The 23073-nt window shown below is 40.2% G+C and overlaps 1 protein-coding gene across 3 annotated transcripts in view; it reads right to left on the reverse strand.

Moving 5' to 3' along the window:
• LOC137377604 (non-POU domain-containing octamer-binding protein-like) overlaps positions 1-23073 on the reverse strand; it is a 127482-nt gene that overhangs the window by 20880 nt on the left and 83529 nt on the right. The gene's annotated exons all lie outside the window — the stretch shown is intronic.

Below are 23073 nucleotides of genomic sequence, written 5' to 3' on the forward strand. Positions count from 1 at the left end.
CTGGGAAAGACGGACACGGATTAACGAGATGGCAACATGATCAGGATCTTTGGAGGGGAAAAGGTGGTTGGAGATGGGGTAGTAGTTTGCAAGGATGGAGGGATCAAAGTTTTTTTTGTAAGGGGATGATGGTAATTTGAGGGAGAGAGAGAACGGTTAACAGTATCAGCTAAAATGGGAGGTAGGAAGAGAAGTTGAGTGTGCAGTAGTTTGGTGGGAAGAGTCAAGGGAACAGGAGGTGGATTTTTTTTTTAATTCATTCAGGGATGTGGGCGTCGCTGGCTAGGCCAGCATTTATTGCCCATCCCTAATTGCCCTCGAGAAAATGGTGGTGAGCTGCCTTCTTGAACCGCTGCAGTCCATTTGGAGTAGGTATACCCACTGTGCTGTTAGGAAGGGAGTGCCAGGATTTTGACCCAGCGACAGTAAAGGAACGGCGATATAGTTCCAAGTCAGGATGGTGTGTGACTTGGAGGGGAACTTGCAGGTGGTGGTGCTCCCATGCATTTGCTGCCCTTGTCCTTCTGGTTGGTAGAGGTAGAAGATCTTATTTAGAAAGTCAAAATGCAATCCATCAGAGTCAGCATGGTGTCATGAAGGGTAAATCGTGTTTGACCAATTTGCTAGTGTCCTTCAAAGATGTAACAAGTGGATATTGGGGATCCTGTAGATGTGTATCTGGACTTCCAGAAGGCATTTGATAAGGTGCCGCACAAAGGGTTAATACACAAGGTAAGATCACATGGGGTTAGGGGCAACATATTGGCTTGGATAGAGGATTGGCTAACCAACAGAAAGCAATGACTTGGATGCAGGGATTGAAGGTACTATAGCCAAATTTGCAGATGACACTAAAATAGGTGGGATAGTAAGTTGCAATAAAGTAATAAGCAATTTACAAATGGATATGGATAGGTTAGGTGAATGGGCCAAAATTTGGCAGATGGACTTTAACGTGGATAAGTTTTGGCTGGAAGGCAAATTATCTAAATGGAGAGAAACTTCAGAGTGCTTCAGTGCAGAGGGATCTGGGTGTCCTCGTGCATGAATCGCAGAAAACTAGTATGCAGGTGCAGCAGGTAATAAGGAAGGCAAATAGAATTTAGGCATTTATTGCTAAAGGAATAGAGTATAAAAGTAGGGAAGTGTTGCTGCAATTGTACAAAACATTAGTGAGACCACACCTGGAGCATTGCGTACAGTTTTGGTCCCCTTACTTGAGGAGGAATGTAGTTGCATTGGAGGCCGTTCAGAGGAGGTTCATTAGATTGATTCCAGAGATGACGGGTTTGTCTTATGAAGAGAGATTGAGCAGTTTAGGCATTTACTCTCAAGTTTAGAAGAATGAGAGGAGATCTAATTGAGGTATACAATATGATTAAGTGAATTGACAAAGTAGACAGAGAGGATATTTCCTCTGGTGGGGCAATCTAGAACGAGATATCATAGTTTTAGGATAAGGGATTGCAGATTTAAAACAGATGAGGAGAAATTACTTCTCTCAAAGGGTCATGAGTCTGTAGAATTCACTACCCCAGAGTGCGGTGGATTCCAGGACATTGAGTAAATTTGAGGAGATAGACAGATTTTTAATCAGTAATGGTTTGAAAGGTTATGGAGAATGGGCAGGAAAGTGGAGTTGAGGCCAAGATGAGATCAGCCATGATCGTATTGAATGGCGGAGCAGGCTCGAGGGGCTGAATTGCCTACTCCTGCTCCTAGTTCTTATAGACGCGATGAGCTTCAAGAGACGTATAGGTAGCTGAGAGGAACTAGAAGATGAAAGTTCAGCGATGGGACAAGGGAGTACTTTAGGGGGCATCTGGACCTCATGGGTTACGGGGAGGGAATCGGCAGAACAGCTGATTGGATGGTCTCAATCTTAGTGGCAAAAGTCCATGAGCTCCTCGCACTTGTTGGGAGGCATAGGTGGAAGAAACAAGTCAGAGTGGTTTAAGATGACCATTTGCAGTGGAGAAAAGCAGCCAGAAGTTATCTTTGCACTCCACGATGATCCTGGAGTAATGAGCGGTTTTGGCAGATGACAGCAAGGGCCAACAGCGCTTTACGTGGTCCAACCAGATCTGCAAATGAATGACTAAATTATTTGTCAACCATATCCATTCAAGTCTAGAGGTGGAGTTTTACCAGCCCCCGGGGTAGCAGGCTACGAGGTTGGCAGGGCAGGGGGGGGAAAAGAGAGGAGGGTAATAAAATGCCGAGGAGCTGTGTTGGGACTGTTCCCCAATGCAGTCCCTCTGCCAGGAATGTTTCCCAGTGGCAGGAACAGCAGTGGTTTGGCTGCCCATTTAAATAATTAAAGGCCCAATTAAGGGTCATTTTCCCCAGCTACTTGCATTTTGCCGGCGGCAGAGCTGTCCCCCACCTGCTGCTTCCCGGGGAAGGCCATCTGAACCAGAAGCTACATAGCCCAAGGAGGGGTCCCATCATCAGCAAGGGTTACTCTCACTGCCCCTACTCCACCAGTGGAGGGGTTTCCCCCTGATCGCCGGGGCCTGCCTGCTTGGCCCCAGCGGAAAAAGGACATCTCAAAATGGAGGTAGCCTCATGATGGTGCTGCTGAGACTGGAGAGCTACCTCTGATTGGACTGGTAGCGTGAAAGTCCCACCCGCGTTCCTTAATTGGCCACCTCCCCCACCTACAAGCTCGACTGCCACCTCCCGTCAATATCGCAGGAAGGTCCCGCCTCCTGACAGAGTACTGGCTGACAAAATCCCCTGTAAAGATGAGGGTCGTACCAGGGGAACGGTCGGGGGTGGGGGAGAGCAAAGAGTGACATAGAGAGCAAGAGTGCGCACACGCGTGCAAGAAAGAGAGACATTTAATGGGGATGACGGCATTGAAAGTGGAGCAGAGGGTGTGGTTGGGGGAGCTGGTGGCGTAGTGGTAATGTTACTGGACGAATAATCCAGAGACCCAGGCTCATGCCCTGGAGACATGGGTTCAAATCCCACCAGGGCAGCTGGTGAAATTTAAATTCAATTAAATAATAAATGAAATCTGGAATTGAAAGCTAGTCTCAGTAATGGTGCCATGAAAATATCGATCAATTGTTGTAAAAACCCATCTGGTTCGCGAATGCCCTTGCGGGAAGGAAATCTACCGTCCTTACCTGATTTGGCCTACATGCGACTCCAATCCCACATCAATGTGCTCTTAACTGCCCTCTGAAATGGCCAAGAAAGCTACACAGTTGTTAAGCGCAATTAGGGATGGACCACAAACGTCGGCCTTGCCAGCAACGCCCACATCCCATGGAAGAATTTTTTTAAAAATCACACTATAAATTATGCAAGACTGGGATGACAAGCGTGCACAGCAATGATGCCCCACAGAAAGCACTGCAGCCGTGAGGGTAATCACAAGTGGAGGACAGATGCATATAAAAATAACCATTTCTCTTATGGGATATGACTAAGAAAGGTAAATCCATAATAAAAATGGCAACAAAGTGCATCTTGGATACGCAGTAAATTTATGTGACAAGGTGAGGCTAGATAGTTAATACCAATGACTGGCTACAGGACAGAAGCCCTTAGCCAACTTATTCAATGAGCTAACTGCATTTTTGGGGCTATTTCTTATAGCCAGTGGGTTGCCTTAAATACAATCCATTGCTTAACATCTGTGGTACCCTCTAGTCAATTTCACATGAGTTTGTTTCAGTAACTGTTAGCAGGTGTTGAAAACCATTTCAGAAGAAAATATTCCTAGATCACGAGCTCATTATTTACTGTGACGCATGTCTAGTGAGGTTCTATTTGCTTTAAAAAGGCAATCTTCGAGTCCCTTCCAAGGGCTCTCATTCCTCTATTTGCTGAGCCTCTACATAGAGGGGGCAATAGAAACACTGGTGGTAAATATGTGTTTCTTAAGCTCTAAGCATGTGATGGGAGGAACCACAAGAATTACCAATACTGCCTCTCAAAAAAAAAGCAGCGTGCCCATCTTCCTGCTTCAGTGAATTGGCAAAGGACATACAGGTTTCAGTTCAAGCAAGATTGTCTTCTACCAGGGATTGTCAAAATATTTGCACAAATTAAGGTCTTGAGAAAACACCCAAACTTCAACAAGCTATTTCTGTGGAGAGAGTGGAGTGGATGGTGCAGTAGATCAGATAGTGGGCTTTCCTCCCTGACCAATTTCAAGTTTGGCCGAGCCTGACGGGATGAAAGTCTCTTCTGTTTAATGGCAGAAAGAGTTCTAAGACCTGGGCCCACAACATAAATATATCTTAATTGAACACTATTTAGCAACATCACTTAGATACAAGAAGCTGTCTGGTGTGGGAAATATAAATATGCCACATAACAAGTGCACACTTCTGCAACCAAAGCAGAGCAGGAGCTTTGCCATGTAGCTTTGCTATGTAGCTAACCTCAAGCACCTGACCTGGAAGTATTTATAATGTTGACATTGCTGCCTAAAATATAAAGTGCTCTATGCCCCAATAATACCACTCACCTTGATGACACAGCATTCAAAGATAAATGCGCATCATACCCAAGTACCAGAAATCCTCACTCTACAAATATAACTGTACCCGGTTGTTGATTATACACCAGCACTAATAGAACTCTGGGAGCATGTTACCTGCATGATTTCTTGATCAAGACAATTGTGTTGCAAAGATCGATCAGGAGAGGAAGACAAAATAAGGTTCATTTAAAATACATATTTTTTAGTGCCATCATGTCATAAAACATTAAAATTTGCATCTTAAAACAGCAAAATTGTGAAAAGTAAAATTTAGTTTTAAGTGGACATGTTTGAATGTGTATTAAATTTTACTGAATGCATTTGCAAAGTATACAATAAGTGAATGGTAAAAATAAAACAGAATATTTATATTGGCTTCCATTGCACTGTAAATGTCACCTGGAATAAGAAAATTATTTTCTTGTTCTTAGTGAAAAGGACCCCAACAGCTGTAGATTACAATACTATATTGCCCAACTAGTTTTAATTTAAAAATCTGAGGCCCTGCAATTCATTTCTACAAGGAGTACCACAGATAGTTTTACTTTTTGGAGAAAATAAAGTACATCATGATCCAGTGGACTGCCACTTCATTGCTGATAAAAATTCACCTCTTCCGATGACTTGACTAGGATGCAGCTTGACTCAATCTCCCTTTAGAAATAGGCATCCTGTAATCAGGCAACCAGGTGACATCAGCATGACGACGTGAACCTGCTCCATCGCCAGTTTGAATACAAGCATTCTTGTATTATTTTTAAAAAATAACAAAGTATGTAGGAAAATTAAAAGCTTCTGTTGCCAGTCCAGCGAGTTAAGGTTCTCCTGGAACAAGAGATCGACAGGCCCACTCCTCATTTAGAATTAAACAGATAAAAATGGCTTAAACTTTAATGTTGAAATAGTTGAAGACAAATATAAATTTCATTAATTTGTAACAAAAGGTGAGTTGATGTAGAACATCTCTTTTGTGTGTGTTTTTTCCCCCCAGCTATGAAACAATTTCCCTGAATGTAAATAGATACCAGAGTGTGTAGTGTTGGCTGGCTTTTTATTTCTCTTGGTTCTTGCACCTGCCATCTGGGTTTCCCTACTGTAATCCTGGGATTACTAAATTGAATTGCAAAAAAAAAATCCAGTTTCAAGTAGATTTTTATTCACTATTAAGTTAGGAAATCTATTATAAGACCACCGGTCAGCTGTTAACCACCCACAAATCTGTCCCAATTCACTGCTAAATTGGCAAACTCAATCAGGGAGGCTGAACAATCAAATATAAAATCCCAGGCTGTGCAGCATGAAGAAAGATTTTTTTCCATGAGATCTGGGCTGAAGTACATTCTTGAATTCTTTTCATTTTCTAATAACCAAGCTATAGCTGATACAGAAACAAGAGTTCCTTAAAAAAATTTCATCACAATCTACAAAACTGCAGTTTGTTTATAAATGCTAGCATTATTCAGGATTATAACTGCCTCATTCCAACTTTAATACCAAGTTTTTAGGAAGATGTGCTATGTTATAAAAAAACCCCACAAAAATTAAACAACTAGACCCCTCTGGATGTCAGTGTAGAACAAGGCAAAGAAAGGAGAAAAAAATCTTGTGTCAGATGACATGAGCTCAATAGTGTAGAAAGCCTAGGAGTATCGAACATGCAGGAGCAAAATGAAAAAAGGAAATTAGGAAAGCAAAGAGAGGGAATGAAAAAACATTGGGGAGTAAAAGCTAGGAAAGACCCAAGATGTTTTATAAATATGTAAAGTGCAACAGGAAAGAGTAGGGCCGAGTAGAGAACAAAAGGTAACTTGTGCGTGGAGGCACAAGACATGGTTCTTAATGAACACTTCGCGTCCATTTTCACAGAGCGGGATGAGGCAGACATTTTGTTAAGGAGCAGTGTGAAATATTGGATGGGATAAGCAGTCAGGAAAACATGCTATGCTGAATGAGGATTTTTAATTCGTGGTTGGAAACAGACATTGAAAGCTTTTAAAGAGGAAAGCTGGAATCCTATATTTACCTTTTCTAAACAATCCAGCAGCTAAGATGGCCACCACAATTAACACTGAAATACCTCATATTCCAGGACATTAAATTGGAGACGCATGTCTAAAAAGATTCCATCCAGGACAACGGCTTGAACAGTTGAGTAAGTTATCTATGATCACCCTCGTTAGCAGGACATCTTGGAGCATTCACTGGTGGAGATGTACCTCCAGGGGCTATACACTGAAACAATACAACCTGAGAGAGATTTGGGATTCTTAGACTTTGGACCACATTAGAAACAAAGAGAGCACTGAACCATGTGACAATCTCCCCAGTCTGTGTGAACCGAGTTTTTTTTGTTACACACAGCAAACAAGGTTTGAAAGCTAACCAGTGCAAGACCCTGGTGGGGCTGTCTCTCTCCCTCTCTCTGGTAACATCGCAAGTTTCAAAACCAGTCTGCGACTGCGGAACATCCAAGTCTACCATTGCTAAGGCCGGAGACCCCGGGGGAGAAAGCCACCTACATCACCAAGAAAACCCTGAACCAGGTGGACCAGTTGCAAGTGCACTTCTATCAGCCAGAGACTTCTGGTAGCCAATACAGAGACATGGCTGCAGGATGACATAGATTGGGGCTGTTAATTAATGATAGAGAGGGATGACCTAAGTTCAGGAAATCAGGATGCTGAAGCAGTTTGGGTAGAGATGAGAAATCAAAGGCAAGAAGTCACTTGTGGGAGTGGTGTACAGGCCACCTAACATTAACCACACTGTAGGACGGGTATAAAGGAAGAAATAATGGCAGCTTGTCAGAAATGTACAGCGATAATTATGGGGTATTTTAATCTACATATAGACTGGAAAAATCAGATGGGCAGAGGTAGCCTGGATGAGGAGTACATAGAATGTTTTCGGGATAATTTCTTGGAACAGTACATTCTGGAGCCAACCAGAGAGCAGGCTATACTAGACCTGGCATTGTGCAGTGAGATAGGATTAATTAATGACCTTATAGTTAAGGCACCCCTAGGTAGTAGCGATCATAATAAGATTGAATTTTACATTCAGTTTGAGGGAGAGAAGAGTGGGTCCAAGACAAGTATTTTAAACTTAAAGAAGGGCAAATATGAGGGCATGAACGCAGAGCTAGCTAAAGTAAACTGGCAAATTAGGTTAAGGGATAGGTCAATAGAGATGCAGTGGCAGACATTGAAGGGGATATTTCAGATTGCACAGAATAGATGCATTTCAATGAGAAAGAAAAATTCCAAAAGGTGGGACCCAGTTAAAGATAGTATCAAACTTAAAGAAAAAGCCTATAATTGCACAAGAATGGGAGGCAGGTCAGAAGATTGGACAGAATATAAAAAACAGCAAAGAATGACTAAAAGATTGATAAGGAAGGTAAAAGTAGAGTACGAGAGAAAGCTAACTAGAAATATAAAGACAGATAGTAAGGGTTTCTGTAGGTATTTTAAAAAGAATTACCAAAGTGAGCATTGGTCCTATAGAAAGGAGTCCGGGGGAATTAATAATAGATAATGAGATGGCAGATGAATTGAACAGATATTTTGCACTGTCTTCACTATTGAGGATACAAGTAACATCGCAGTATTAGCTGTAAGTCAGGAAATGGAAGGGAGGAAAGAACTCAAGAAAATTACAATCACCAGGGAAGTGGTACTGAACAAATTGTTGGAGCTACAGGCTGACAAGTCACCAGGTCCTGATGGACTTCATCCTAGGGTGTTAAAAAAAGTGGCTAGAGAGATAGTTGATACACTAGTTTTACTTTTCTAAAATTCCCTAGATTCAGGGAAGGCTCCGTTAGATTGGAAACTAACCAATTTAACTCCTTTATTCAAAAAGAGGAGGGAAAGAGAAAGAAGGAAACTACAGGCCAGTTAGCTTAACATCTGTCTTCGGGAAAATGTTCGAAGCTATTACTAAAGGCATTATAGCAGGGCATTGAGAAAAATTCAAGGTAATCCAGGCACAGATAACATGGTTTTGTGAAGCAGAAATCATGTTTAATCAATTTATTGGAGTTCTTTGAGGGAGTTACATGTGCTGTGGATATAGGGGAACCAGTGGATGTATTGTACTTAGATTTCCAGAAGGCATTTGATAAGGTGCCACAAAGGGTATTGTGGAAAATAAAAGCTCAGAAGTAGATAGATTCTTAATAAGCAAGGGAGTGAAAGGTTATCGGAGGTAGGTGGAAATGTGGAGTAATCAGTTCAGCCACGAACTTACTGAATGGCGAAGCAGGCTCGGAGGACCAAACGGCCTACTCCTGCTCCTAATTCATATGTTCAGAACTACGAATCCAGCCAGAAGACAACTAAATTACCAAATCCCACAGACCATACATTATTTTTATTTCTTCTGTACTCTATTGCAACTCAAACTCCTCCCATCACTTTAGAACTCACACGTGTATGTGTGTTTGAGATTCTCGTGAGAGAGAGAAAGCTGGAGCGTAGTTTATTATTTTTACTCAGGTCAGGATTTGATTTCAAGTACAATAAACTAACCACTTTCTTGTTTAAACTCAAGAAAACCTGTGCGATTGGTTCTTTTAGGATCATAGCACACTCACTGAATCGGTAAACACATCTACTGTTAAAAAAGGAATAAACCCTGTTGCGGTCAAATAAGGAAAGGGAAAAACAAGAGGGGAGCTTTTCAACCCTCTCCTCACCTGATGCCAACAGTAAGGGAGGTAATATTAAAGTGGTTAGCATCCTTGAAAGTATATAAATCACCAGGCCTGGATTAAATGCATCCCAGGCTGCTAAGGAAAGTAGGGGGAAGGAACATTGGAGACTCTAGCCATCATTTTCCAATCCTCTCTGGCTGCAACCATGGTGCCAGAGGACTGCTAACGTACCATAGTTTAAAAAAAAAAGGGATGAGCTCAGTAATGACAAGCCAGTCAGCCTAACCTTAGTGGTGGGTAAATTATTGGAAAAATTTCAAGACACTGCATAAATCACCATTTAGAAAAGCACAGATTAATCAGACAGTCAGCATGGATTTATTAAGGGAAGGTCATGTCCGACTAACTTGATTGAATTTTAAGTAACAAGGAAGGTCGATAAGAGTAGCGCGTTTGATGTAGTCTACGTGAATTTCAGCAAGATTTTGACAAGGTCCCACGTGGCAGACTGATCAGTAAATTAAAAGCTCATGGGAACCAAGGAAAAGTGGTATCTTGGATCCAGAATTGGCTCGGTGGCAAGAGCAAAGATTTATTATCAATGGGGTTCTGCAGATCTCAGTACTGTGTCCCTTGCTCTTTGTGGCATATATCAATGCTTTAGTGTTAAATGTAGGGGGCATTAGAAGTTTGAAGATATGAAAATATGCCATGTGGTTAACAGTGAGGAAGAAAGGTGTAGACTGCAAGAAGTTATCAATGGACTGGTCAGGTGGGCAGAAAAATGGCAAATGGAATTCAATCCAGAGAAGTGTGAGGTAACGCATTTGGGGAGGACAAACAAGACAAGGGAATACACGATAAATGGTACGATTCTGAAAAGTATAGAGAAGACAGGAACTTGCAGATCCCTGAAAGTAGGACAGGTGGACTAGGTGGTCAAGGCAGCATAGGGGATATTTTTCTTTATTGGTCAAGGCATAGAAGAGCAGGGAGGTTTTGCTAGAACTGTGTAAAACATTAGTTAGACCTGCGTACAGTTCTGCACACCACATTACAGGAAGGATATGATCAAACATACTGGTAAAGAAGAGATTCACAAGGATATTGCCAGGAAAGGAGAACTTTAGCTATGCAGAAAGATTGGATAGACTGGGTTTGTTTTCTTTGGAACAGGGAAAGCTAAGGGGAGGTTTAATTGAAGTGTATAAAATTCAGAGCTTAGTGAATAGGAAGGGCCTATTTCCATTAGTAGAGAGGTCAATTACCAGGGAGCATAAATTTGAAGTAATTGGTGGAAGGATTAGAGAAAAGGTGCCCAGAGGTGGTTGGGGTCTGGAAATCACTGCCTGAAAAGGGTGGTAGAGGCAGAAATCTTCAACGTATTTAAAAAAACACTTGAATCTGCACTTGAAGTGCCGTAATCTACTGGTCCCAAGACCTGGAAGATGGGATTAGACCGGATAGCTCTTTCACATGGCATGGACACGATGGGCCGAATTATCTCCTCCTGTGCTGTAAATCTAAGTAACTTATTTCTCATTTAGTTGTTGGGTTAGCACCTACAAGCTACACTTAAATATTGTTGCCCAAGATTAACTCTTTATAAAATAATTATATAATAAAATACCTCAAGTAATATTAGTAACCAATAAATATAACTCCAATAAAAAGTTTACTATTCTTAAAACATCAGTAAATTTTTTTTTTTAACTCAGCAAGTCGGAGGAAATGTTGATAATACTGGTGTTATACAGCTCGGAGCTCGATACAGGAGTTTGTTGGAGCATAGTACTGCATGCTCAGTGATGGCTAAATGCACATGTAACAATGAAAGTGACATGTTCCCAAAACAAACTCATCTTTTCAAAAGATTTGAGATTTGTGGAGTTTAGTGTATTCTGCACCCACTCTTGGCCACCATAATCAACACCAGCTTTTCGAATTTCATCTGCCATCAAAGCAATAAGGAACACGGACCTTCTCTCCTGATTGAAAACCCACTTTGAACTACCCACAAAACAAATATAAATGAGAGGTCTCGTGAAGGAATTGAAGAGGCATCTGTTGACTGATGGTAAAACTAACTGGTTTTAAAAATTTATTGCATGTTTCAATTTGCATATAACAGCTTTAGCTGAAAAACACCTTCATAGAAGAGTATTCAGCCAAAGGAAATTGACCCCAAAGAATGAGATTGCCAAAAGGTGGGTTTTAAAAGAGGGTCTTAAAAGGTTATGGAGGTGGAAAGCTGGATGGTCTTAGGGAGGGAACTCCAGAGCACAAGACATAGACCGCTGAAAGTACAGCCACCAACAATGGAGTGAAGGTGAAAGGAAATTCAACAGCCTAAGAGGGTCTTTTGTGACACTGAGATAACACATCAGATGCCCTGCTCAGGGTCAAATAAAACTATGTTGTGAACTGTCTGGTTCAACTGAGGATAATAGCCAAGGAGATGGATTCACAAGTGAACTGACATCCTGAAGGGAAATGTGGAGAGGGTTGGTGATTGTTGATTTGCTAGCAAAGTGTGCAACGAGCAGGAGGAAAAGGAAGATTTATTTTGAGCATGCTTGTGGGAAAATGGTAACCAAGATAGGGCAGCTTCACAAAGAACAGCATACAGAAGTCCAAGATGATGCACTTGCAGTACACAGAAGACACGGACTTGAGAACGCAGTTAGCAAAAGGCAGATCAAGCTGCACATACAATGAGGCACCAAATAACCTCTTCCAGAGAAAAAGCTAGAGCAAAGCATGAACTTCTGTTTATCTGGTACCTTTCATGAGTTCACAGTAAGCCAAACCACTTCAGTCAATGAACTACACTTGCAACAAAAGGAAATACAATAGCCAATTTGATGCTGTTTGAGGAATAAATATTAACTATGTCACTTGCCCTTCTTCAAATAATGCCATGGGACATGGTAACAGATGGGAATTTTGTTTAACACACCTTCCATAAGACAATGGATGTTTGGGAATTTAAATTCAATAAATTAAATCTGGAATAAAAAGCTAGCATGAGTAATGGTGACCATGAAACTACCAGAAAAACCCAACTGCTTCACTCAAGTCATTTAGGGAAAGAAACCTGCCGTCCTTACCTGGTCTAGCCAATACGTGACTCCAGTCTTACAGCACTGTGGTTGACTCTTAACTTCCCTATGAAGTGGCCTAGCAAGCCACTCAGTTGACACATCTTCTGAAGGATAACTAGGGATGGGCAATATATGCTGGCTTTGGCAGTGGCATCCACATCCAATTAATGAAAAAATAAATAACAACTGAAGGCTGATGTTCCTGAGAAAGTGGATGTCTGTGATGAAGTGAAAAGGTTTGTAGTGCAAGTTGAAACGCAAGTTCATGAGTTCATTGTTACGTGTGATTTTCAAAAAATGTTTTCAGTGTTAATTATATATTTTTTATTTGTACTGGTATAGTGGATTTGGTGAGGAACCAAAGTATCCACAAAAAAGATACTAAAAGATACAAAGAGTCTTATTTTTAACCATTAGCTACCGGGAAATGAGCTGTTCAAAATATTCAGTGCTCTAAGTACCAGAAACTGTTCATGATAAAGAACTTTCCCACATTCTGTGGAGGTAAGGGAGAGACACACCCCCATAATGCTGGGACCCTTGCTGTTTTTAGTGTACATTAATGATTTAGACATGAATATAGGAGGTATGATCAGTAAGTTCGCAGATGACACGAAAATTGGTCGTGTCATAAATAAGAAAACCTTAGATTACAGGACGATATAGGTGGGCTGTTAAGATGGGCAGAGAAGTGGCAAATGGAATTCAATTCTAAGAAGTGTGAGGTGATGCATTTTGGGAGGACTAACAAGGAAAGGGAATATACAATGGATGGTAGGACACTAGGAAGTACAGAGGGACCTTGGTGCATTTGTCCATAGATCACTGAAGGCAGCAGCACAGGTAGATAAGGTGGTTAGGAAGGCATATGGGATACTTGCCTTTATTAGCCGAGGCATAGAATATAACAGCAGGGAGGTTATGATGAAGCTGTATAAAACGCAAGTTAGGCCACAGCTGGAGTACTGTGTACAGTTTTGGGTGTCACACTATAGGAAGGATGTGATTGCACTGGAGAGTGCGCAGAGGAAATTCACCAGGATGTTGGCTGGGCTGGAGCATTTCAGCTATGAAGAGAGACTGGATAGGCTAGGGTTGTTTTCCTTAGAGCAGAGAAGGCTGAGGGGGGACCTGATTGAGGTATACAAAATTATAAGGGGCATAGGGTAGATAGGAAGAAAGATTTTTTCTTAGCAGGGGTGTCAATAACCAGGGGGCATAGATTTAAGATAAGGGGCAGGAGGTTTAGAGGGCATTTGAGGAAAATGTTTTTCACCCAGAGGGTAGTTGAAATCTAGAACACACTGCCTGATGGGGTGGTATAGGCAGGAACCCTCACAACATTTAAGAAGTATGTAGATGAGCACTTGAAAGGCTACAGGCCAAGTGCTGGAAAATGGGATTAGGATAGAGGTGTTTGATGGCCAGCACAGACATGATGGGCCGAAGGGCCGGTTTCTGTGCTGTATAACTCTGACTAATGTTGGAGGATTTTATATATATATAGCAGTAACATTATGAAGGACAGGTAATGTATTATGCAATAATAGCACAGAATTGCTAGATTGTTTTCATGTGTTAACATTCTTTCCCTCGGAAAAGTGTGCAGTGGTGGAAAGATTTGCAGGTCAATCAACAGTCTTAATGGCCACACAATGTGCCAACTCCATCCACAGCTGTAACATCTTTTTGCCAGCCGATCATTAGTCCTACATTGCAGGAGCATTTAAAGGCTCCCACGACCTATAAGCACCGCACACAATTATTCCGCTGGATATCAAGCGAGAATAGTTGGAGCTCCAGTCCTCACTTGCACAGACTGTGTGGATTAGGGTTCAAGCCCTGCACCTTCTGACTCCAAGTGAGATGGCTACCACGAAGCCAAAGCTTTGCTCTCATTGCTCATGCAAAACATATCATACACTAGCAAACAGTTTAGGTATATTAATACTGCTGCTCAGTGGTCTTTTTAAAAGCATGTCAGTGGTCTTTTTAAAAGCATTGCAGTTTATGACCATATTAAATATTATGGGGACCAATCTCATTATACACAGTATTAGTATGATATTTATTGTTGCATGCTTACATTAAATTATTAAGCATGGTCAAAATCTGGTTGATATGGAAAATGAACTTGGGAGTTTGCGCATTTCAGGTTAGTCATAAAACAAGTTCCAAACAATATATATTAGTTACAGCCCAGAATATTGCAAAAAATAAATGGTTTAGTCCATTTTACAACCAATTTCTTGAAGCAGTGGAGACTTGAGAAATAAAGATGTATTGCATCAACGTATAGCAGTGGACAGCAAGATTTTTCTCAAAAAGGAATAAAAATGGTAACCTTACAATTGTTACAGGCTGCAAATAGGTGAAGCACGCTCACACCCGGGAAACATAGCATCCTAGCCCTCAAGCCACAAAAATAGGGCAAGCTGATATAGAAGTGATTGTAAAGATAAAATAGGTTCATGGCCAAGTTTAATTTTGTTGAAAACCATTTACTACAGCATTCATTTTTAGATATACCTAGTTTGTAGCTGAAAAGAAGTTGAAAAAAAAAATTGAGTATTTGATCAGTTTTGTCATTTGCTGGTTCAGAGGTAGGAGTGGTGAAGGAGAAAGGGAAAAAAAATGGAGGAATAACTAAGTATTCAAATACTTGCCGGTCATGTGTGCATAGAAACAGCACTGATGATGTTCATGAAACCATATTCTAGCAAGAATTACAACAGTAAGGTAGAAAATAGAGGGGAAAAAATCAGGTAGCAGGAAATGCTAAATAATTCAGCAAAAATGTTTCAGTTTGAAAAGTCACAAGATTTGTATTTATCTAGCACCTTTCACAATCTCAGGATGCACCAAAGCACTTGACAGTCAATCAAAATACTTTGGATGTGTAGTCACTGTTGTAATATCAGAAACACGGCAGCCAATTTGCACACAGCAAGGTCCTACAAACGGCAGTGTGAGATAATAGCCAATCTGTTTTAGTGATGTTGATAGAGATAAATATTAGTTAAGACACTGGGGAAAATTCCCCTGCTTTTCATCAATAGTGCCATCGATTGTTTTATGTCCCTCCAAGAGAGATACCTGTTCAGCAGCTGATGCAAAAGACAGCACTTCAGACACTGCAGCATTCCCTCGTACTGCACGGGAGCATTAGCCGAGATTTTGTGCTCAAGTCTCTGGAGTGGGACTTGAACCCACAACATTCTGACTCAGGCGAGTGTTACTACTGAGCCACAAATGACACCCAAGGACTGTCAAAAAGGTTAAAAATGACGAGATGGAATAAAGTGCAAAAAAAAGGCAAAACATAGATATTAAGTATCAACGGACAACTAAAAATACAGCCTTTCTACTTGACATGCTTCCTGCAATGGTTACTTTTGAATCCACTATTAAACAGAAGTCCTTTTGAAACTTGCACTAAGATCTTACAACCATCTGCCTGCTTCCACTGCAGAGTTACATATAATTCCACATACAAATTAATTAGACAGGTAAACATCTGTTTGGCTACACTTCTTTGCAGCTTATTTGCATTAGGTATCGAAGATCCTTCCTTTCCAGTGGCAAAGTCTCTTCTGCAATATGTGCTCAACAGTCAAAACTGTCAAACAGTACAAGGTTGAATCTCTGGTGAAAATGTCAGCCAAAACAAAGCTTTGCCATTATCATAAAAATATTAAATATTTGTTCTTTGAAACCTGTTCACTACCTTAAAATAATTTATCACTTCCAAAGTCTCAGCACAAATATAACATTTACTAAACTTGCGTGTGGAGAAATTGAAGATTTTAAATTTTAGTGCATTTCTCAGTCTGAAAACTTCCATCTAGTATAGTCACAAGCTTAGTAAGCATACCAAATCTAAATCCCTGCAACAATATTCTGAGCATTTCCCAATATGGTACAGAAGTTTCTTTTTATCTCATACCCAATGCCATTCAGAATTTCCTTTAAAAATGTGAGTAGCAACATGTAATTGACAACAGGAACTTTTAAGTATTAACTCACATGCTTAAATTTTTAACGATTAGGAATTTAGGATGCTTTAAAAAAAAATATCGGAGCCCTGAAACTCTTTCACTTGGGACCTTTCCAGACAATTCAGAGGGGGGAGAGAAAAGCAGAGAAGGAGGGCAAAAGAAACACTTAAAATAAGCAACAGAATAAGATTTACCACTGTACATGCTGGATTCTGTCTCCAGAAGTATGCAATTTACCAGAGATTTTTTTTCCATAATAGGGTTTTTCTTTGCAGCCTATGTGCACTTAAAGCTACTTAATATTTAAATACATGTACAAAGTACATCAATTTGGCCACATTTCAGCACATGCTGTGTATTCCAATAAAGCAATGTTATTTTTAGCTGTGTATACAGCCTTGTGGAGTAAGTACAATGCTGGACTTCAAAAGTGATTTATTCCAGTCGCTAATGATAGAAATTTTGAAATGACCATAGCAAACTAAAGCTCACAGTTGGATGTCCAAAATCCAGCATATGGAAATTGATAATTAGAATCTCCCACATTCTCCAATTTTAGTTTTGCACGTCTTTCCTGTCTCCAATGTATCATACAAGTACATTACAAAATGAAAGGTACATTGTTTATTTAAATACAAACAAAACCTACATTACCTATCTTCAACATTTCCCTCAAGGAAATAGTCGCCCACCCACACCGAAAAATTCTGCTAGGCAACTTAACTGGAGATAATGGAAATTTCGCTATTAAAAATTAAAGCTATAAAGGCCATGTTTCTTTCAGAGATTCTCTCATCAAATTTATGCATTTTAGTAAGAATTCAGTCACGAATTTCTTTTATCTACCCAAGTTTTCTTCAGCCAAGTGGTGCCTTCTGGCAATAACACATTTTTCCATATGTATTACATATACTTAAAATTATATAGTGGTTGCACGTGCATAAGGAAGCAGAATTAAGTTTATACCAATAACGTATCTTCCAAGGTCAGAAATGCTTCACGAGCATTGTGCTGAACATCACTTTGGGATCTAAAATAGGAATCAGAAACAATGAAGAAATTTCTCTATCCAAAACACACACGTCAGTTATTTCAGTAAGTACAAAAGTAATCAATTTGTAGACGAGACTACATAAAATGACAAAAAAAGCCAAGTAAAAAAGCTGCGAGTTTACACTGAGAAAAGGCGAGAATTTAGCTTGAGCACGAGTTCAGCAGTAAGACAAAATGACTGAGTCTGCCAAAACTATGGTAGGCAAGTGAAATTAATTCTAGTTAAACTGTGAGTAGCACTATTGTTGGGAGTATAAAAATGGTGGACATCAGAAATTCTATTAGTTGTGTGTGCAACATGTGCGTTATTCCAGATATTTAGATGTTCAAAGGAATATACACAGATAAATGTCACTTATTTTGCTCCAGCAGAAAAACACTGAACTCAAGGAACTACCAGCTGTACTCAATGTAATGAGGGAGACACATTCCAGAAGGCAGTCACCCAGATTGGAAGCAATAGTGAAAGAGAAGAAATCAGATGATCACCTGGAAGAGTCAACCTAAAAAGGTGAACATTGCTGGCCTGATTTGTCGAAGAAATCAACAACTATGATTGGGACCAGCACAAATACTTTAGTAAGTAACCAAAATCACTACCATAAAGGTTGATGAAAATCTTAATCGCTCTCTTTGTCCAATGGTTGGTGTCTAATGTTTCACTTCTCTAACTTCATCAATAGCATGGTAAAGAACACAACTGAGAACAATTACACTTGTCGTGTGGATTCCATAATTAGGGGGCATTGCCCAATTGCACGCACATAGATTCCCAATGAGTAAAGGACATAACAGCAAATGGAAAGAAGTCTGGAAAAGGAGGGAATACAACCAGAGATCATGACTCACAGTTGATTAGGATGCACAAGACTAGTTAGGGAAAAACAAACATGTTTATGACATGGAAAACCATGTAGGAAGATTAGAGTTTATTGCACGCTTCCACCTCCATGACATCACCTGCCTTTGCTCCTCCTCAGTGACTGAAATTCACATCATTGCATCCATCTACTCCAGACACTAAAATTCCAATCTTCTTTGGCCTCTTTATCTCGAGACAATGGGTAAGCACCTGGAGGTGGTCAGTGGTGTGTGGAGCAGCGCCTGGAGTGGCTATAAAGGCCGAATCTAGAGTGACAGGCTCTTCCACAGGTGCTGTAGAAAAATGTGTTTGTCGGGGTTGTTACAGTTGGCTCTCCCCTTGCGCTTGTCTTTTTTCCTGCCAACTGCTAAGTCTCTTCGACTCGCCACACTTTAGCCCCGCTTTTATGGCTGCCCGCCAAAATTCCAATACATAGGAACATAGGAGCAAGAGTAGGCCATCAGCCCATTGAGCCTGCTCCGCCATTCAACACGATCATGGCTGATCATCCACTTCAATGCTTTTTTCCCCACACTATACCCATACCCCTTTATGTCATTAGTATTTAGAAATCTGTCAATCTCGGCTTTAAACATACTCAATGACTGAGCTTCCACAGCCCTCTGGGGTAAAGAATACCAAAGATTCACAACCCTCTGAGTAAGAAATTTCTCCTCATCTCGGTTCTAAGTGGCTTTCCCCTTATTTTGAAATTGTGTCCCCTCGTTCTAGACTCCCCAACCAGGGGAAACATCTCAATACTCTGCCAGTTGGCCACCCATTCCCCACATCCTCAGCTTTAGCTCATCCGAAGCTCTGCTGCCCATGTCCCATCCCACATCATGTCCTACTGACCCATCACTCCTGTCTTTGCTGGTCAGTAGCCCCAAAACCTCAAATTTAAAAATCCCATCCTCACATTTAAATCAGTTCAAGGCTTCACTCCTCCCTCTCTCTAACCTTCTTCTACAATGCCTCCCCGGAGCGCCCCAAAACCCAGCAATACCTAGACCACATTGATTGAATAAAAAGGAACAGGTAAACATACTTTAAATGATACATGGAAACAAATAATGACAGGGATGCAGACATTTTAAGAAAAAAAATGAAGCACAAAGACCATCCGGGGGAAATAAAAACTTGTATGACCACATAATAAGAACAAGGAAGAACCAACAGATTTATTAAAGTATAAATTGTGTGGTACTGTTGTATTGAATCTGAGTTTTATGGCACACAAGGGGGGGCATTCAACACACTGTGCTATCTGTCCCATAGGAATTCAAAACCACTCCCATTTCCCTAGTCATTTCCCCATCCACTATCGTTCTCCACTTCAAATATTTAATAGACTGCCTTCAAAATGCAATGGTATTTATCTCAACTACTTCCTGTGGCAAATCCTTCTAACCATTCCAGGTTAAGAAATTTTTCCTAACTTCTCCTCACTTTGAAATTTAAAGTTAATGACCCAAAATTGGCTCACCAACTGCAGATCAAGTATTTTCCTGTTCAGCCTATTAGAACACTTCATAATTTTCAAAACCTCTATTCAATTTTCTCTTGACTTTCCATCTTTTACTGTAATAGTCCCATAATGACATCTCTCCAAACTGCATCTTCCCATCCTTTGTGCCTGCACACTGGACAAATTTGATTCACTCTCCAGGTTAGATCTCAAGACTTCCCACTTGACAGAGCAGCATGGCAGCACCCCAAGAATGGTGGGAATCACATCACCTCATCCCTGTGGATTCAGCAATCTTCCCCTTTTGTGACTAGCCATCTTAAACAGTACAGGGTGGAGCGCATGCCTTGCCGAGTATCTGCTGGTGATTCAACTGAAAAAGAGGAGCCACACAAGTTGTTTTTTTAATTTTGTGGGGCAGGGAGTAGATGTGCTGGTCTGCTGCCCACCCCACCCCACAGACCCATTTTCTTCTGACCCATCTGCCAATGTTGAGGCAGCCTGAAGCAGATGGATTATGCTCATATGCAGCCTGTCATTCAAATACTAACAAGGTTCAGGCCTTTCACTGGGACTATCCGGCGAGTACTTACACCTCTTTCTTATAATGGGGTTCCCAAAACTGCACACAGCACTCAACTGCAGCCTCACTATTGCACAGTACAAACTTATCAGTTATAAACCCAGAATCCTATTGGAGTATTTACGGTTTTATTGAAACAAACTTTGAAGGATTTCTATGTTTGCACCATCAGGTGTCTGTTCCAAAACCTGCAGCATCTTTTCATTTATACCTCATTTTTCCTCAAAATATATTCACATTTCCTCACAAATTACATTTGCCACTCAGCTGGCATTCTACAAGCCTGAGTGATCCAGTTTGCTACACATTTAAGCCATCAGCAAATCTCATCATACTTCCAAACCAAATCATGCATTATTTATATTGCTGTCTTCACAAAATGTAGACCCAGCACTGGCTCCTGGAGTACACTACATCCAACCCATCTCCAGTCCAAGCGACACCCATTAACCTTCAGACAGTTTCCTGTCCAATCAACTTCATATCCACTTCAACATTTCCTCATAAACCATATGCAAGCCCCTTGGTGGATATTGTCACAAAAGTTATGTACACTAAATCTAACATTCTCCATTTATCTATAGTCAATTACTCATTTAAAAGCAAATATATTTGTCAAACAGAATGCAACTCTAACAAGTCTGCTGGCTGGCCTCAATTATGCCATTTCTCTCTAAATGCTCGTCAACTTGACCTCAAATTATTAAGAATTTGTCTGCAACAGATATAAAGTTAACTGGTTTATCCTTTTCTTCCTTCTTAAACAGATACATTAGAATAGCTATCCTCCATGGTATAATTTTCATATCTAACAAGAATTAAAACATCAAAACCATTGCTCTCAGAGCTTCTGCAACAGCCTAAAATGTATGGCATCAGCACCCAGTGACTTATCCACCTTGACTGCTATTTCAAACTAATGTCTTTTCAACATATATCTCGATCAATTGTTCCTTTCCTAATAATTTCACCTTCACTACCATTTGTAAACCTGATGCAAATAAAACACATCCATCACCCCTTCATCTGCCACTACTCTAATCTCCCCTTCAGTCACCATTTTTACTTTTTAATTCTAAAAACCCCACTATTTTCTTTTATCTACTGTCTTCTCATATTCTTTTTAGCACTCCAATCTCCCAGTTCACCTCCATACTATTTCCCATATTTATTATTTTATCCTATATCTTGAGTTTGTTTAGTTTAATCTCAACTTAATCAGTCTTTTGACATACTCCTTTCACCTTAGTTACTTTAGCTATGATCCATCTAATTTGAATATTCCCTACTGATCAGTACCTGATGTGCCCAGTGAATTTGAGCCAGATCCCATCTAATCTCATTAACAGCCGTTTTCCAGGCCAGTACAGTTATTCTTTTCTCTTCTGAATGAAGCTATGCTGTGGTCATCATTTCACAAGTGTTCACCGAACGCTAATGGTTCTATTTAATTCCCTAGAACTATATACAGCAATACTTCTTCCCTTTAAACTAAAAACGTACTAATCTAGGAAGCAGTTTCAGGTGCATTCCCCACTTTGAGCATATACATTACCTTTATTTTAGGATATCTTGGGATAGTCAAAAACCAGATGAACAGGATATAGTGGATATATTGAATCAATTCTTCACATCAGTTGTCAAACACACAAGGACTGCAGACAAACTCCTGTAACAGTAAATGTGCCAAGTGATCCATAACACAGAAGTTGTTAGTAAGTATGCAGAAATAGGAAGGATTAAAACATTCACTAAGCTGGAAGACGGGACTTCCGACAATTATCAAGGAATGAAAAGAAAATCAGTGAAGCATTGGCTGTAGTAGCAAAGGTGTGGACATTAGCAAATTTAGGTCAAATATTTAAAAATAAATGGCATGCCTGAAACAATTCAACATGGAGTGAAGACAAGTGCTTAAGGGCATCCCAAAGGATGCAATAAATGAAGTAAACATCACAGGTATCGGACAACATGATTTTAGAAATAATGCAGGTCATGGCTGACAAAGCTACCGGAAATCTGAGGTAAAGCTAGAAGGGTAGCCAGTAGTTTACTTGGATTTTCAAAAAAAAAAAAAAGTTCATGTGAAATTAGTAGAGAAGGTTAAGGCTCATAAAATTGTTTAGGTTGACAGCATTGGTTCAGCAACAAAAAAAAAGTAGAAACTTATCTGGGAGGGGAAAAAAAGCAACTAGTGTCATTGTTTCAGACCACTTGTGGTCACATTATCTGTGAGTATTCCCAGATTTGCTGATAGCACAGACCAGTTTGGGCATGTAATGTTTAAAAGATGCATTATCTTTAGGAAACTTGGATCAATTGTGCAAATGGAATGGCAGATAGATTTTAATATAACTAGATGCAAGAGCATGCATGTAAAAGATACAACAAATATGGATATAACATAAGGGCTTTCACTAAGAAAAGGATTAGGAAGTTACAATCAGATCATGAAAGCAGTCAGTATGATGCAGCCATAAATAAATTAGGCACCAGGTTGCGTTGAGTAAGTCGGAACAAGTTACAGGTGCAAAGCCAACTTAGGAGAATGGCAAGCAGTTTTAGTCACCCTACTTCATAAAAGATATAAACATTAGAAAAGGTAGAGAGAACAGTAAACCTAGCAATTTCGAAGTCGTATACAGAACAAGTTATGAATTAAAAAATCAAGTGACTCTAGGGGGAAAACATGATGTAGGTATTGAAATAATCAAAAATACAGATATGTGTAGAGTAAGTAACTTAAACATGTAGATTTTGCGAAGTCGGCAAGTTCAAAAGCCTCCAAAGCTGAAGACCTTTTTAAAAACTGAATAGGACTGTGGACGTATCTGAGAAATTCTGATG

This window comes from Heterodontus francisci, chromosome 15 (genome assembly GCF_036365525.1).
Source record: "Heterodontus francisci isolate sHetFra1 chromosome 15, sHetFra1.hap1, whole genome shotgun sequence".
Lineage (NCBI taxonomy): Eukaryota > Metazoa > Chordata > Chondrichthyes > Heterodontiformes > Heterodontidae > Heterodontus > Heterodontus francisci.